The sequence below is a fragment of the Drosophila elegans genome, unplaced genomic scaffold (genome assembly GCF_018152505.1).
Source record: "Drosophila elegans isolate 14027-0461.03 unplaced genomic scaffold, ASM1815250v1 contig_297, whole genome shotgun sequence".
Taxonomy (NCBI): Eukaryota; Metazoa; Arthropoda; class Insecta; order Diptera; family Drosophilidae; genus Drosophila; species Drosophila elegans.
Window position 1 is genome coordinate 1 of NW_024545674.1, and position 18330 is coordinate 18330.

The 18330-nt window shown below is 36.4% G+C and overlaps 1 long non-coding RNA gene across 6 annotated transcripts; it reads left to right on the plus strand.

Annotated features, from left to right (window-relative positions):
* Positions 1-554: 554 nt before the first annotated feature.
* Positions 555-18039, plus strand: LOC121467272. 6 transcript variants are annotated; one of them, XR_005977388.1, is made up of 14 exons: positions 555-630; positions 11585-11907; positions 11962-12105; positions 13436-13551; positions 13609-13783; positions 13860-14187; positions 14611-14699; positions 15177-15499; positions 15554-15698; positions 16065-16468; positions 16535-16878; positions 17017-17132; positions 17190-17364; positions 17442-18039. It is a non-coding gene; the product is annotated as an uncharacterized LOC121467272 (long non-coding RNA). The 6 variants fall into 6 exon arrangements; XR_005977389.1 differs by lacking the exons at positions 555-630; positions 11585-11907; positions 11962-12105 and adding exons at positions 12775-12887; positions 12954-13297; XR_005977387.1 differs by lacking the exons at positions 555-630; positions 11585-11907; positions 11962-12105 and adding an exon at positions 12775-13297.
* The last annotated feature ends 291 nt before the right edge of the window (positions 18040-18330 follow it).

Sequence of the window (18330 nt, forward strand, 5' to 3'; positions counted from 1 at the left end):
GTTATATCGACAGATGGTACCACCCAAATTTCAATCATTTGAGGTAATATTAAGTTTGCAATTTGTTATAAAGTCGGTTTCGAATACTGTAGACCGACTCGTTCTTGTTTCACATCCTTTGGGATGAATGATGTTTCATTAATCCTTCCTTTAATTTCCACTTTTTCCTCATCTTCCCATTGTTCCAATAAAAAATGGTGAATAGGCTATTCTCGGATTTTCTGTGAGCTTTGTGTATACCACAACTCAAACAATCAGTTGATTAAGACAAGCAACGAAAATGCTTGTGTTCCTATTCCGAAATTTCAAATAAGACTTAACTACAAAGACAACTAATCTCCCAAAATATTGTTTACACCAGGCTTCTCTAGTGGTCGGTGTTTGCTTAATTGTATATGATGGCGGTGAACGAAGTAATCCGTAAATACGTTCCGCAATTATTTAAATATTCTTAATGATTCTTCTGCAAAGAAGAACTCGGGCTGAAAGCTACGCAAGAACTTAGTGAACACTTTGAAATGATAATGCAAGTCCAGCTTACCCGTCTTTCTTAGAAATTCGTTAAAAATATTTATGCGTATACTGCAGGACGGCGAGCCTGAGTTTATTCAAGAAAATACAATGCAACACGTAAGTTTTAAATATCGAAAAAAGTTACACCCTTACAATTTATCAAACATTTTTGTTGTTACCACTTGACGAGGTAAGAACAAAGTGACGATCGCACATTCAGCTTCAAAAACTTCCGATCTAAAATATTCAGAAAATTTTTATTTTTTTAATAAAAAATGAACTTTAATGTTTTTAATTAGTTTTGTAATCGGCACAAAGCTGAACAAAAAAAATCAAGTTTTGCTTCTAAAAAAATAAAGCTTAATTTTATTAACGTAAATAATAATTGTAACTAAATTTAATATCAGAATTTATTAAAGTGTAAGGTTCGATCGTCACATTATTATTATATTTGTTTGAACATTTAATAGCTTCCTAGAAACAAACAAGAATTTAATTAAATTAATATTAAAAAAATATAACTTTTCTTGAAATTCATTTGAAAATACTTTACGTTGTTACGTTACGTTTTAAATTTTATAATAATCGGACATCAATATCATATAGCTGTAATAGAAACGATCGAAAAATACACCAAATGCTAACTCCATTATTGTTATTAACAGCTTGGGCTAGTCGAAGTTCGATTTAATTTTTTTTTGTTAATTTAAACATTAATTTATATTTTGTGGGTAAGTCGGTTTTAATTTGTACAGGAGACATAAAAACATAATTTTTTCTTTGATATTATGAAAAACTCTTTTTTGTCCCTTGATCACAAAAAAAATAATTTTTTTCCTAATACTATTGCTTATATTTCCATTTTACTAACAAAAGCTCCAATAAGAATGTTTCATAATCAAATTGAACTTTCATAGATTTCTGCTCATTGAAATAAGCATAAAATGCTGATAATAAAGATCTGAATTGTGTTGAATTTTCAAACGCCTCAATCAATGTAAATGTGTTATATGTATATCAAAAGTTAATAGTCTTGAAACCTATAAAACCTAATTTGGCTTTTAGTTCCGTAGTTATTTGAATAAATAACTAACACTCTATATTAGTGTTGGTGTATCGGATTGACAGGATTGAGGTGTGGACAGAAAATTAAACATTTCACAAAAGTCATAATTTCCAATATATAATTTCCACAATTCACCCAAACCAATTTACTTTCTAAAAGTCTTATTATGCACGACTTTTGATTGAAATGTAATTTTTCCAGTCGCCCACACTGATTGAAAGTTCACAAAAGTACATTATTTTTAAAACTTTCTTCTTTCATTAGCGTAAAAATAAATTAAATATTTTAGCCGTTAAATTTAGATGTAAAATTAAGCAGTAGATTGATGTTGACGACTTCGATGTTTTATAAATATAGTGGCTCCATCGCATAATGGGACAACTATTTGCATAAGATAAATATGCCTCAAAACTACACTAAATGAGCTAAAATGTTGTTAATTTTAAGTTTACACTCATATATTTCTGATAATCAATAAAAATCCTAAATATTCAATTAAAATCACTCTTCTGTAGAACTTCGACAGTTAATTGTGAAACTCAATTTTGAAGGGAAAACTGTTAGAGAAATTGCTAAATTGGTCGGAAAAAACAAGTCTATTGTCCATGACATAATCAAAAGAATCCGTGATGAATTCAGACCGGCCAATAAAAGCAGAGAAGGTCAAAACAAGATACAACATGACCGAGAAGAGCGATCAGTTTTAAAGGAAATTAAGCAAGATCAATTCAAAACCGGCAAAGAACTGAAAATTTCTTTAAAAACCCGAACTGGTAAATAAGTTCGCTTGAATACTGTGCGTTATAATCTGCATAAATTTGATTACAATTGCAGAATTGCCAAAAACAGCCTTTTATTAGCCGAAAAAAAATGCAGAGTTAAATTTGCAAAGGAATTTACATGTGCTGAAAAGAGGAAAAACTTATACGGGTATGAGATTACATTGTTCGCCTCATTCATTGTTGGATTCATTAAAGCTCAGAGACAGAGACAACTATTTGGATACTGCTTGAGATTTTCTGGTAATAAGTTCACGGTCACTCTGCCTTTTTCACATAAATTCAAACTTTGTTGTTTTGCTTATCATATTGTGTTTATCCCGCTTATTTTAACGTTGGAAGGTTTTCAGTTGTTACCTTGAAATGGTAAAAAAATAGTTTTTTATACATTTAAGCCTCGCTTTTTACATCATTTATGTCGTCAACTCCAAAATTGTACTTCTTAAATACAATTTTTGCCCATTGATGTATCGGCCCCGGTGGTATTTTACCGAATGATATTTTTTTCACCCAATTCCGTCTAGTGTTTTTACTATCGGTTATCGGGTTCTGTCAATTTTCTTCATTCATTGCTCATTGGAATTGTCATACACTAGTCCTAGTCGGCATAATTATTTTGACGAAAAACTAATGGTTCAAATTTGTATTTAACTTTTTAATGGTTTAATATAACTCAATGATTTTTTTTTTCTGTTTTACTTAGTGCTAATACAAACTTAAAAATAATGAATTCAACATTTTGTCATATGAACTTAAAAAATATAAGCTAAAGTAATTTTCATGTGGTGGCATAAGTATTTTGACAAGTACCTTTTAATATGAATAATAAAGCTTAAACCAAATAAAAACCAAAGGGAAAAAATAATTTAGTAAAATATATAATTTCCTTTGGTTTCAACAAATTTTGCAAGCGTCGCGGTACTGAATCGACTAAATTTTGGATAATCTCTAGAGATATCTCTTCCCAAAGGGAAGTGACCTCAGAAATTGTCTCCTCTCTGGTTTTATTCAACGATACTGTTCTTTTACGTTTTATAAGAGACCAGACGTTTTCAATTATATTTAAATCTGGACTTTAGGTGGCCAGTCCAAAGTGGTAACACCAACATCCTTCAAAATGTTGTAATTATTTTGGCTTTGTGACATGGGGCGTTATCCTGTTGCAAAATGAAGGTGTGTCCAATAAGCCTGTCTCCGGAACTAAACGCATTATCATTTAGAACCCGCAAATACTGGCCTTGGTTCATCGAGCCAGTGACAGGAACGAGGTCACCCAGTCCATTATAGCCACACATCCCCAGAACATCACAGAGCCTCCACCATGGCTTACTTTTTGGCAAACGGGCCGCCGTTTCTGCCTTTTGGAGATTGGTAATCTTACAAAAATTTATTTTTTGATGAATTATACTCAAAGGAACTTTCATCTGTCCATAGAACGCTTCTCCAGAACTCCTTTGGCTTATGAAGATGTTCCTTTGCGAAAGACAGTCTTTTCAGCTTGTTTTTTTCTGTTATATATGGTACGTCCTTGGCTTTATAAGTCTTAAAATCGCATTCTTTTAATCGCCGACGGACTGTGCGCTCACTAATCGGTGTCTTAGCTGTCAAATTAAATTGATCTGCTGCGGATTGGGGCTTTAAAAAAATATTCTTTTTAAATTCCCATACAAGGACTCGGTCTTCACTGAGATCTGTTTTGCGCTTAGCACCATTATGCTTTTTAAACTTTTTAATTTGGTAGTGCACAGTTTGACGCGACACACAAAACTCATTGGCAATGTCTTTGACTGCTATTCCAGCGTTAAACTTTGCTACTATTGAAGATCTGGTAACCAAACTTAGCTCAGCCGTTTTACCCATGTTATTGACTGATTTTTAATAACTTTCTGTTTTAATAACAACGTTTAATATTACTCCAAATGAAACACAGAAGTTCATTGGTTCTCGCGTGCTTAAAAGTTTGAAAATATTTCCATAAAGATGCTGTCAAAATACTTGTGCCACGTAGAAAACCGTTGACCACATGCATTCTTATCAGTAAAAATTGAATGCAAAAGGTAAAGGAAATAAAATTTGGCATGCACATAGGTAAAAATATATTCTTTGTTTTGCGCCTCATTTCCAGCAACGCTAAGTTCAATAGTCAAAAAGAGTTGTTTCGTCAAAATAATTATGCCGACTAGTGTACGTAAAATCGTATAGCTTTAAAAAATTATCAATGAATGAGGCCAGCAATGTAGTGTCATAAGCCCATTAATAAAATCAGAAATTCATTTTTGTTATTGGAACTAGTTTATTGAAGGTTCAATTTACCGATGAAAGTAAATTTAATTTAGATGGAAGAGGTTCTGTGATGGTTTGGGGCTGCATAGGCCCATTACATTTTATAGATGGTATAATGGATAAATTTGGGTACCTTAAAATTTTAAAACCAAATTGAAGCCAAGTGTTAAAAATTGGATATCGAAAACAACTTGCCTTTTACCAAGAAAACGATACCGAGCACACTTAGGGTGTTGCAAACCTTTGGTTGGCCTATAACATGTGCATAAAGTTAGCAGAACAACTTTTGAAATTTAATTTTTTTCTTATCGATCGTTATTTATCCGTAAATTATTCGTGAAAGAAAAAATTTGCCGCTCATTTTTTTTTAAATTTTTCCTAATACTATTGCTTATATTTCCATTTTACTTACAAAAGCTCCAATAAGAATGTTTCATAATCAAATTGAACTTTCATAGATTTCTGCTCATTGAAATAAGCATAAAATGCTGATAATAAAGATCTGAATTGTGTTGAATTTTCAAACGCCTCAATCAATGTAAATGTGTTATATATCAAAAGTTAATAGTCTTGAAACCTATAAAAACCTAATTTGGCTTTTAGTTCCGTAGTTATTTGAATAAATAACTAACACTCTATATTATTTGAACGGAGTATCGGATTGACAGGATTGAGGTGTGGACAGAAAATTAAACATTTCACAAAAAGTCATAATTTCCAATATATAATTTCCACAATTCACCCAAACCAATTTACTTTCTAAAAGTCTTATTATGCACGACTTTTGATTGAAATGTAATTTTTCAAGTCGCCCACACTGATTGAAAGTTCACAAAAGTACATTATTTTTAAAACTTTCTTCTTTCATTAGCGTAAAAAATAAATTAAATATTTTAGCCGTTAAATTTAGATGTAAAATTAAGCAGTAGATTGATGTTGACGACTTCGATGTTTTATAAATATAGTGGCTCCATCGCATAATGGGACAACTATTTGCATAAGATAAATATGCCTCAAAACTACACTAAATGAGATAAAATTTTGTTAATTTTAAGTTTACACTCATATATTTCTGATAATCAATAAAAATCCTAAATATTCAATTAAAATCACTCTTCTGTAGAACTTCGACAGTTAATTGTGAAACTCAATTTTGAAGGGAAAACTGTTAGAGAAATTGCTAAATTGGTCGGAAAAAACAAGTCTATTGTCCATGACATAATCAAAAGAATCCGTGATGAATTCAGACCGGCCAATAAAAGCAGAGAAGGTCAAAACAAGATACAACATGACCGAGAAGAGCGATCAGTTTTAAAGGAAATTAAGCAAGATCAATTCAAAACCGGCAAAGAACTGAAAATTTCTTTAAAAACCCGAACTGGTAAATAAGTTCGCTTGAATACTGTGCGTTATAATCTGCATAAATTTGATTACAATTGCAGAATTGCCAAAAACAGCCTTTTATTAGCCGAAAAAAAATGCAGAGTTAAATTTGCAAAGGAATTTACATGTGCTGAAAAGAGGAAAAACTTATACGGGTATGAGATTACATTGTTCGCCTCATTCATTGTTGGATTCATTAAAGCTCAGAGACAGAGACAACTATTTGGATACTGCTTGAGATTTTCTGGTAATAAGTTCACGGTCACTCTGCCTTTTTCACATAAATTCAAACTTTGTTGTTTTGCTTATCATATTGTGTTTATCCCGCTTATTTTAACGTTGGAAGGTTTTCAGTTGTTACCTTGAAATGGTAAAAAAAATAGTTTTTTATACATTTAAGCCTCGCTTTTTACATCATTTATGTCGTCAACTCCAAAATTGTACTTCTTAAATACAATTTTGCCCATTGATGTATCGGCCCCGGTGGTATTTTACCGAATGATATTTTTTTCACCCAATTCCGTCTAGTGTTTTTACTATCGGTTATCGGGTTCTGTCAATTTTCTTCATTCATTGCTCATTGGAATTGTCATACACTAGTCCTAGTCGGCATAATTATTTTGACGAAAAACTAATGGTTCAAATTTGTATTTAACTTTTTAATGGTTTAATATAACTCAATGATTTTTTTTTCTGTTTTACTTAGTGCTAATACAAACTTAAAAATAATGAATTCAACATTTTGTCATATGAACTTAAAAAAATATAAGCTAAAGTAATTTTCATGTGGTGGCATAAGTATTTTGACAAGTACCTTTTAATATGAATAATAAAGCTTAAACTTAAAAAAACCAAAGGAAAAAAATAATTTAGTAAAATATATAATTTCCTTTGGTTTCAACAAATTTTGCAAGCGTCGCGGTACTGAATCGACTAAATTTTGGATAATCTCTAGAGATATCTCTTCCCAAAGGGAAGTGACCTCAGAAATTGTCTCCTCTCTGGTTTTATTCAACGATACTGTTCTTTTACGTTTTATAAGAGACCAGACGTTTTCAATTATATTAAATCTGGACTTTGAGGTGGCCAGTCCAAAATGGTAACACCAACATCCTTCAAAAATGTTGTAATTATTTTGGCTTTGTGACATGGGGCGTTATCCTGTTGCAAAATGAAGGTGTGTCCAATAAGCCTGTCTCCGGAACTAAACGCATTATCATTTAGAACCCGCAAATACTGGCCTTGGTTCATCGAGCCAGTGACAGGAACGAGGTCACCCAGTCCATTATAAGCCACACATCCCCAGAACATCACAGAGCCTCCACCATGGCTTACTTTTTGGCAAACGGGCCGCCGTTTCTGCCTTTGGAGAATTGGTAATCTTACAAAAATTTATTTTTTGATGAATTATACTCAAAGGAGCTTTCATCTGTCCATAGAACGCTTCTCCAGAACTCCTTTGGCTTATGAAGATGTTCCTTTGCGAAAGACAGTCTTTTAAGCTTGTTTTTTCTGTAATATATGTGGCGTCCTTGGCTTTATAAGTCTTAAAATCGCATTCTTTTAATCGCCGACGGACTGTGCGCTCACTAATCGGTGTCTTAGCTGACAAATTAAATTGATCTGCTGCGGATTGGGGCTTAAAAAAATATTCTTTTTAAATTCCCATACAAGGACTCGGTCTTCACTGAGATCTGTTTTGCGCTTAGCACCCGATCTTTTTAATTACGTATGTCATATGCTTTTTAAACTTTTTAATTTGGTAGTGCGCAGTTTGACGCGACACACAAAACTCATTGGCAATGTCTTTGACTGCTATTCAGCGTTAAACTTTGCTACTATTGAAGATCTGGTAACCAAACTTAGCTCAGCCGTTTTACCCATGTTATTGACTGATTTTTAATAACTTTCTGTTTTATAACAACGTTTAATATTACTCCAAATGAAACACAGAAGTTCATTGGTTCTCGCGTGCTTAAAAGTGTGAAAATATTTCCATAAAGATGCTGTCAAAATACTTGTGCCACGCAGAAAACCGTTGACCACATGCATTCTTATCAGTAAAAATTGAATGCAAAAGGTAAAGGAAATAAAATTTGGCATGCACATAGGTAAAAATATATTCTTTGTTTTGCGCCTCATTTCCAGCAACGCTAAGTTCAATAGTCAAAAAAGAGTTTCGTCAAAATAATTATGCCGACTAGTGTACGTTTGTTTTGCTTTCACTTACGTAAAATCGTATAGCTTTAAAAAAATTATCAATGAATGAGGCCAGCAATGTAGTGTCATAAGCCCATTAATAAAATCAGAAATTCATTTTTGTTATTGGAACTAGTTTATTGAAGGTTCAATTTACCGATGAAAGTAAATTTAATTTAGATGGAAGAGGTTCTGTGATGGTTTGGGGCTGCATAGGCCCATTACATTTTATAGATGGTATAATGGATAAATTTGGGTACCTTAAAATATTAAAACAAAATGTTAAGCCAAGTGTTAAAAATTGGATATCGAAAACAACTTGCCTTTTACCAAGAAAACGATACCGAGCACACTTAGGGTGTTGCAAACCTTTGGTTGGCCTATAACATGTGCATAAAGTTAGCAGAACAACTTTGATTTAAATTTTAATTTTTTCTTATCGACCGTTATTTATCCGTAAATTATTCGTGAAAGAAAAAAATTTGCCGCTCATTTTTTTTTTAAATTATGAGATGTTCTGCTAACTTGATATCAAACTTGAATTTTTCCAAAAATTTTTTAACTGACAATTTGCCGTTATTTATCCGTAAATTATTCGTGAAAGAAAAAAATTTGCCGCTCCTGTCTTAAGGATTTTTTTTTTTAAACATAGTTGTTCTGCTAACTTGATATCAAGTTGGAATTTGCCGTTATTTATCCGTAAATAATTCGTAAATTCTTTTTTAAAACATAGTTGTTCTGCTAACTTGATATCAAGTTAGCAGAACATCTTATTAAACTTTAACTTTCCAAAATTTTTTAGCGTGGAATTTGCCGTTATTTATCCGTAAATTATTTTTTTTTTTTGCTCACGTGTTCAGTTGCTCATTTGTTCATTTGTTTATGTTTTCAGCTATTTAGTTGATCAAGTTTGCTAACATGTTTCACTTGCTGACATTATTTTACTATTATTTACCTGCTGTCTTATATGGTCTATGTTATTATTAACATCCCTCTTATCAAATACTATAAAATCAGACGTTGCCAGCAAACATAGTCGCTGTAATGCAATGTTATACAATCGAGGATAAATGTCTTTCCTTGACTTCCACCATATCAATGTATCCTCCTTTCGAGCAGTAAAGTAGTAAAGTACAGACATTCTTTAAAGAGGTCAATCTCTTCCAAATCTTTGAATCGGCGTGCCATTTCGCTTCGCAGCTCCTCAAATATCATTGTAACCGATACATTTATGGAACACATTTTTTTCATTTTTGAATGTAAAAGTTTACTTAGAATTATGACCCTTGAGAGAGTAAAATTTTTTGCAGAATATATTTTTACAGTTACGGTTTCAGTACTGGGAACTCATCTTCAACTATTTGCCAGTCTTCGTGATCTAACGCAAAATCTGGTCGAAGAATTGACACGGCAACCATGACTATACATCTTAAAGCAGCTTTAAAGCTGGCACAATGCATTACTGCTGGATCTCTGGCAGTAAAAAACTCCCACATATACGGGGATCCTTGCTCTATTTTATAAACTGTGATGGTCTCCTTTGCAAACCCGTCAAACAACTTCATCAGCTCCCCTTCCTTATCATCCAAGTTGGCAAATGCCTAGTTAGCATTGTTGATATCCTGCTGATCATTAAAGATTACCGTAAATTCGCTCATATTCATGATTTTTAATTTATTCCGTTTGATTTGCGACAGTTCAAAGTAAAAAAATCCAGATCAGCTGTTAGCAATAGCTAAATGCTAATGCGCCAAAGGAATCAGCACATTTAAAAAGTCCACTAATGCGTCAATCGAATCAGGCTACTAATCGATCTAGAGCCATAATTTACGATGTGTTACTTAAAATAAGACAAGGGTGCAGCTCTTAGCACTTGTAACTGCATGCCTCACACACTGCACCAAGGGCTCCTGTGCGGGGCCAAAATAACTCCCTCTCTCAGGCAAACTAATGCGGTCTCTGCGTAGGCCATAGATAAGTCTAGAATAAGAATCTTGGAAACAAAATTTGGAAAAATAAAACAGTTTAAATTCACTACTCAAAGTGATTGGTTGTTCCATTTAGTTGGCATGCCTAACAACAACTTAACTGAACAACTGAGCAACTGAACAAGTGAGTAACTGTGACTAAAAGTGAGCAAAAAAGATCAATAATTGTGAACATGTTCAGTTCACTCACTTAAGTGAACAACTCTTTTTATTTGTATTTTGTATTTTATTACAAAATTTCATCCTAACGCTACAATTTTGGAACTTATAAGCTAATGCGCTAGTCACTAAGAGTTGCAAATATTTAATTGTTACATTATACTTTAAACTAATTTTCATAAAAAACTAACCTAAGTCGCCTTCCAATTTTTCTTTAATTTACGTAATTGTATTTTTAAGGTGTGTGAATAATTTTATCTTGAATTGCGTGGCACTGCTAATATTTTTAAGATGGTTGGGGAACTGATTCAATGATCGAATGCCATTAATTAAAAATTGTCTTTCGGATGCAGTGATCTAGGTCTTATGCAAATAAGATTGTTTGCTCTTCTAGAGGATGTAAACTGAAGTTCTTCGAAAAGATACGAAGGTTCTTTTTTGAAAATAATTTTTTGCTGAAAAATTAAGATTCGCATCTTTATCCATTTATTTAGCGAGATATCGAATATTTTCTGCGAAAATTCGGATACGTGGTTTTTATGTAATAGGTTGAATATATACCTGGCTTTGCAATTAAATAGAACTTAAATTTTGTTTTTTTTCCTCATCATCAACCCAACAACACAAGGGCTATAGAAATTGATATCGAGAGAAGTGGAAGAAAAGGGACAAAAAAGGAACGGACAGGACGAATTCAAAATACTTACGAAACAAAATACTACATACTAATTTCGTGGTAAGTAAAATAAGCTTAATGCTTTTTAAGAGTCGGTAGCAGAATTTATGTGATAGAGTTTGTTATAGTAATTACATAGTACTCTAAAAGGTTCATGCATATCTTTGATCGGAAATGGAAATAATTTTCAACCCAATTATTTTGTTGTTTCTATTGCAGCTTTATTATATCGTTTTTCGATTTAAATAAAATTAAAAGCGTAATTCTGAATTATTAAACCATTCATATGGCCAAAACTATTAACAAAAAAATTTTAATTTAATTTTTTTTGATATTATTTTTAAGTTTCCGATTGTTTCTATGGGAGCTATATGATAACGTCGTCTGATTCGACTCGTTCCGACTTATATACTACCTGCAATAGGAAGACAACTTTTGGGAAAGTTTCTACTTTTGGGACGGACAGACTAGATCAATTCTCCTTGTGATGCTTGTGGACGCCTACAGCTACATCCACTATTTATATTTACATTTTTAGGTCTTTTGCGTGGAAAATCCCAACAGGCTTCCCCCCAGATCCTCCAAATCGTAGGCATTGTTCCCTATAGGGAGACCGACTCGGCATTTCACATATTTTCGAGCAAACTTGGCATTGTACATCATTCTTGGCCAGGCTTGGCATGGAAAACTCGAGCCTGTTTGTTATAGCGCTGGTTGCTGTATTCATATGCCTGATGAAGATTTTTCCGGATGTGATCGCGGATAAGTTGGCGCTTATCTACTGGATCTAGCTTCGTTATTTGATGTTCTGTCAAGGACTGCAGTTTTCTTGCCAGTCGACAATCGACACTTCTATTTCCGGTAAGTATAAGTCCCAGTCTCTATGATCATATTCTAAATACGTTCTAATTGCAGTTTTGATTCCTTGCATTTGGTGCAATTCCGGACATACTCCCGCACTTGTGTCGTCATAGCCGGCCAGTAGAAATGACGTTTTAGACGATGAAGTGTCTTTTTCATCCCCCGTGTGCAGCTTTGTGATCCTCGTGCGCGTTCGCTGTAAGTGTGGATGTTATTCCTGTCGGGATCCACAGCTTCCAAATTGAGCCTTCAACTTGGTCGTCAAGATGTTCGAATGCTGTTCTTTTGAAGATTAAAGCCCCATCCACGCGTAAATCAGGCAATGTTGCATCTGATAAATCCAAACTTAACTCCGCTATGCAGCGTGACAGGGTGTCAGCAACCACGTTCTCAGTTTCCCTTGCGATGCTCAATTTTAAAGTTAAAACTCTGAAGCTTTAAAGACCACCTTGCCAAACGTCCATTTAGATCCTTGAGGGACATTAGCCATTTTAGGCTTGCGTGGTCCGTGATCACAAAAAACGGCATCAGCTCCACGTAAGGCCTAAACTTTTCAACTACTAACATCGCTCCCAGACATTCTTTTTCAGTGATGGAATACAAAATCTGATGTTTATACTATTAAGCTTGGAAGAGAAGAAAGCTACGGGACGCTCTGAATTTTCGTCGTCCAACTGGAACAATACTGCTCCCACTCCATTGTTAGAGGCGTAGCATTGGATAAAGAATGGACGTTTAAAATCAGCATGGACTAATATTTGCGCTGTAGTTAGCGCCATCTTGCCTCTTGGATGTTTCTTGAGGTCGTCGGTTAGCGGTGCTGCAATGGATGCAAAGTTTTTAATGAATCGCCTGTGTCACCCCTGCTGTACCTAGGAAGCTTAGTATCTCCATTACGTTCTTCGGATCAGGATTCTTCTGTATGGCCAACACTCTTTCTGGATCCATTTGCAGCTTCCACCCCCAATGATAAACTCAAAGTATTTTAAAGATTTGAAACAAAATTTAGACTTCTTTAGCCCTATCGTTAAATTTGCTCGTATCAGGCATTGTGCTGACAAACGGAGAAATCGCAGATGCGTCTGGAGGCCAGGAGCTATCACCAGAAGATCGTCCAGATAGACAAATACGTTTGATCGTAGTTGTGTTGGAATGACTTGGTCCATCAGTCGACATAATCTTTGGGCAGCATTGCAGAGACCGAAGGGCATCATCACGAATTGGTAAAGTGGACGTCCGGCTACTGTGAAAGCGGTATACTTCCGGCTTTCCGGTTCCAATTTTATTTGTCAGAACGCAAAATTTAAGATCGACGCTAGATATATATTATGTCTGGTCGATCCTAGACAATATGCCTTCGATACTCGGGAGAGGGTAGGCGTCCTTTATGGTGAGTTGGTTAAGTTTCCGCGCGTCCAAGCAGAATCGGTTTTTATCTGGCTTTCGCACGACCGTTATTCTACTGCTCCACAGACTGTCACTAACCTCTATAACCTCTAGCTCTAGCATTTTGTCTACTTCTTTCCAGACCACTTCCTGCATCGCTGGTGATAGCGGATAACAACGATCCTTAAACGGTACTGCGCCCCCCACCAACTGGATATAGTGCTGTTCTGCTGCAGTCGTTCCTAGCCCAGCTTCTTCGTAAGTCAAAAATTCCTTCTTCACGTTTTCCAACTTCTCAGCTTCATTCTTTTTCAGGTCCCAAGTTCTACTTCCGTTTCTTGTCTTCTATCTTCCGCATAGTGGCTGATCTCGGACATCTTGACTTCAGCTACTTGGGCGTGACTGGATTCGCTGTTTTCGTCGCCTAGAACTGCTGGAGCCAACTCAAAAATCTCCAGATATCGATACCCAAGTACATCGATTGTTCCAGGTACGGGCATATGTAGAAGTGAATGTCTTCTACAATCCCCTTGTATCCAACAGGAAGCTATATTTTCCAATTATAGATCTGTCTTCGCGACGAACACATATCTGTCCATCTCTACCCCGAGTTCGGCCATCAGCTCCCTACTGTCTTCGCCCAGTAGACTTACGGAGGCTCCTGTATCCAGCAGTCCCGCAATCTTCCGGCCGTGTATGGTACCCCAGCGAAAACCCATGGATCCGTTCTCGTTCCACGTTGGACTGATTCGCCACCTACTTACGCGTTTGTCGCCTTAAAGCGTGAGCGGGTCTTTAGAACCCTGCGGCTGACTCCCCGCATACCTGCAAGCTGTCTGGCGTCGAAAATCCTGTTTCCGACTTCCATATATATTTTCATTCTTTCCTCGGCTGGTAGAAACCTTAACTTATTAATACCTAATATATTTTGTTTATTAATAATGCGCTAGTCACTAAGAGTTGCAAATATTTAATTGTTACATTATACTTTAAACTAATTTTCATAAAAACTAACCTAAGTCGCCTTCCAATTTTTCTTTAATTTACGTAATTGTATTTTTAAGGTGTGTGAATAATTTTATCTTGAATTGCGTGGCACTGCTAATATTTTTAAGATGGTTGGGGAACTGATTCAATGATCGAATGCCTTTAATTAAAAATTGTCTTTCGGATGCAGTGATCTAGGTCTTATGCAAATAAGATTGTTTGCTCTTCTAGAGGATGTAAACTGAAGTTCTTCGAAAAGATACGAAGGTTCTTTTTGAAAATAATTTTTTGCTGAAAAATTAAGATTCGCATCTTTATCCATTCATTTAGCGAGATATCGAAGAAAAGGGACAAAAAAGGAACGGAAGGAAAGGAATTCAAAATACTTACGAAACAAAATACTACATACTAATTTCGTGGTAAGTAAAATAAGCTTAATGCTTTTAAAGAGTAGGTAACAGAAATTATGTGATAGAGTTTGTTATAGTAATTACATAGTACTCTAAAAGGTTCATGCATATCTTTGATCGGAAATGGAAATAATTTTCACTTCAATTATTTTGATGTTTCTATTGCAGCTTTATTATATCGTTTTTCGATTTAAATAAAATTAAAAGCGTAATTCTGAATTATTAAACCATTCATATGGCCAAAACAATTAACAAAAAAATTTTAATTTAATTTTTTTTGATATTATTTTTAAGTTTCCGATTGTTTCTATGGGAGCTATATGATAACGTCGTCTGATTCGACTCGTTCCGACTTATATACTACCTGCAATAGGAAGACAACTTTTGGGAAAGTTTCTACTTTTGGGACGGACAGACTAGATCAATTCTCCTTGTGATGCTTGTGACGCCTACAGCTACATCCACTATTTATATTTACATTTTTAGGTCTTTTGCGTGGAAAATCCCAACAGGCTTCCCCCCAGATCCTCCAAATCGTAGGCATTGTTCCCTATAGGGAGACCGACTCGGCATTTCACATATTTTCGAGCAAACTTGGCATTGTACATCATTCTTGGCCAGGCTTGGCATGGAAAACTCGAGCCCGTTTGTTATAGCGCTGGTTGCTGTATTCATATGCCTGATGAAGATTTTTCCGGATGTGATCGCGGATAAGTTGGCGCTTATCTACTGGATCTAGCTTCGTTATTTGATGTTCTGTCAAGGACTGCAGTTTTCTTGCCAGTCGACAATCGACACTTCTATTTCCGGTAAGTATAAGTCCCAGTCTCTATGATCATATTCTAAATACGTTCTAATTGCAGTTTTGATTCCTTGCATTTGGTGCAATTCCGGACATACTCCCGCACTTGTGTCGTCATAGCCGGCCAGTAGAAATGACGTTTTAGACGATGAAGTGTCTTTTTCATCCCCCCGTGTGCAGCTTTGTGATCCTCGTGCGCGTTCGCTGTAAGTGTAGATGTTATTCCTGTCGGGATCCACAGCTTCCAAATTGAGCCTTCAACTTGGTCGTCAAGATGTTCGAATGCTGTTCTTTTGAAGATTAAAGCCCCATCCACGCGTAAATCAGGCAATGTTGCATCTGATAAATCCAAACTTAACTCCGCTATGCAGCGTGACAACCACGTTCTCAGTTTCCTTGCGATGCTCAATTTTAAAGTTAAATCTCTGAAGCTTTAAAGACCACCTTGCCAAACGTCCATTTAGATCCTTGAGGGACATTAGCCATTTTAGGCTTGCGTGGTCCGTGATCACAAAAAACGGCATCAGCTCCACGTAAGGCCTAAACTTTTCAACTACTAACATCGCTCCCAGACATTCTTTTTCAGTGATGGAATACAAAATCTGATGTTTATACTATTAAGCTTGGAAGAGAAGAAAGCTACGGGACGCTCTGAATTTTCGTCGTCCAACTGGAACAATACTGCTCCCACTCCATTGTTAGAGGCGTAGCATTGGATAAAGAATGGACGTTTAAAATCAGCATGGACTAATATTTGCGCTGTAGTTAGCGCCATCTTGCCTCTTGGATGTTTCTTGAGGTCGTCGGTTAGCGGTGCTGCAATGGATGCAAAGTTTTTAATGAATCGCCTGTGTCACCCTGCTGTACCTAGGAAGCTTAGTATCTCCATTACGTTCTTCGGATCAGGATTCTTCTGTATGGCCAACACTCTTTCTGGATCCATTTGCAGCTTCCACCCCCCAATGATAAACTCAAAGTATTTTAAAGATTTGAAACAAAATTTAGACTTCTTTAGCCCTATCGTTAAATTTGCTCGTATCAGGCATTGTGCTGACAAACGGAGAAATCGCAGATGCGTCTGGAGGCCAGGAGCTATCACCAGAAGATCGTCCAGATAGACAAATACGTTTGATCGTAGTTGTGTTGGAATGACTTGGTCCATCAGTCGACATAATCTTTGGGCAGCATTGCAGAGACCGAAGGGCATCATCACGAATTGGTAAAGTGGACGTCCGGCTACTGTGAAAGCGGTATACTTCCGGCTTTCCGGTTCCAATTTTATTTGTCAGAACGCAAAATTTAAGATCGACGCTAGATATATATTATGTCTGGTCGATCCTAGACAATATGCCTTCGATACTCGGGAGAGGGTAGGCGTCCTTTATGGTGAGTTGGTTAAGTTTCCGCGCGTCCAAGCAGAATCGGTTTTTATCTGGCTTTCGCACGACCGTTATTCTACTGCTCCACAGACTGTCACTAACCTCTATAACCTCTAGCTCTAGCATTTTGTCTACTTCTTTCCAGACCACTTCCTGCATCGCTGGTGATAGCGGATAACAACGATCCTTAAACGGTACTGCGCCCCCCACCAACTGGATATAGTGCTGTTCTGCTGCAGTCGTTCCTAGCCCAGCTTCTTCGTAAGTCAAAAATTCCTTCTTCACGTTTTCCAACTTCTCAGCTTCATTCTTTTTCAGGTCCCAAGTTCTACTTCCGTTTCTTGTCTTCTATCTTCCGCATAGTGGCTGATCTCGGACATCTTGACTTCAGCTACTTGGGCGTGACTGGATTCGCTGTTTTCGTCGCCTAGAACTGCTGGAGCCAACTCAAAAATCTCCAGATATCGATACCCAAGTACATCGATTGTTCCAGGTACGGGCATATGTAGAAGTGAATGTCTTCTACAATCCCCTTGTATCCAACAGGAAGCTATATTTTTCCAATTATAGATCTGTCTTCGCGACGAACACATATCCTTCCATCTCTACCCCGAGTTCGGCCATCAGCTCCCTACTGTCTTCGCCCAGTAGACTTACGGAGGCTCCTGTATCCAGCAGTCCCGCAATCTTCCGGCCGTGTATGGTACCCCAGCGAAAACCCATGGATCCGTTCTCGTTCCACGTTGGACTGATTCGCCACCTACTTACGCGTTTGTCGCCTTAAAGCGTGAGCGGGTCTTTAGAACCCTGCGGCTGACTCCCCGCATACCTGCAAGCTGTCTGGCGTCGAAAATCCTGTTTCCGACTTCCATATATATTTTCATTCTTTCCTCGGCTGGTAGAAACCTTAACTTATTAATACCTAATATATTTTGTTTATTAATAATATGTTGATCATTTACTTCAAGCTTATCATCTACTTCGACGCAGGTTTCCAGCCTAAGCGTTGCTCACCTGATTTCGTCACGCTTGGTCGGCTGTTTCCCGAACAATTCGCTCATGTCGGAGTAAAGTGTTCCGGTTTTCCACAGCGGTAACAAAAGATGCTGCGTTCCTTGGCCACACAATCGCGGAATCCGTGATCAAACTGGCCGTAGTTCCAACAACACATCCTAGGCTTGGTCAACAGGTGAGCCTCCTCTATAATCACCGCTTCTTCCTTGTCTTGCGAATCCGCTGGTTCCGGTGTGATTTCTTCGACTCTCCCTTCCAGACGAAAAACTTCTGCGACGGTCTGTATGCTGGCAGGGCTCTGTTCTGACAAAAGTGTCTTCCACCCCAAGCATTCTCTCGCGAAGTTGCTCACGCTTCGTACCAAGACTGGGTACTTAGTTCTTAATCACCCGGATCATTTCTGGACTCCGACATGGGTTGGGTACGTTCAATGGTCCATTGCCTC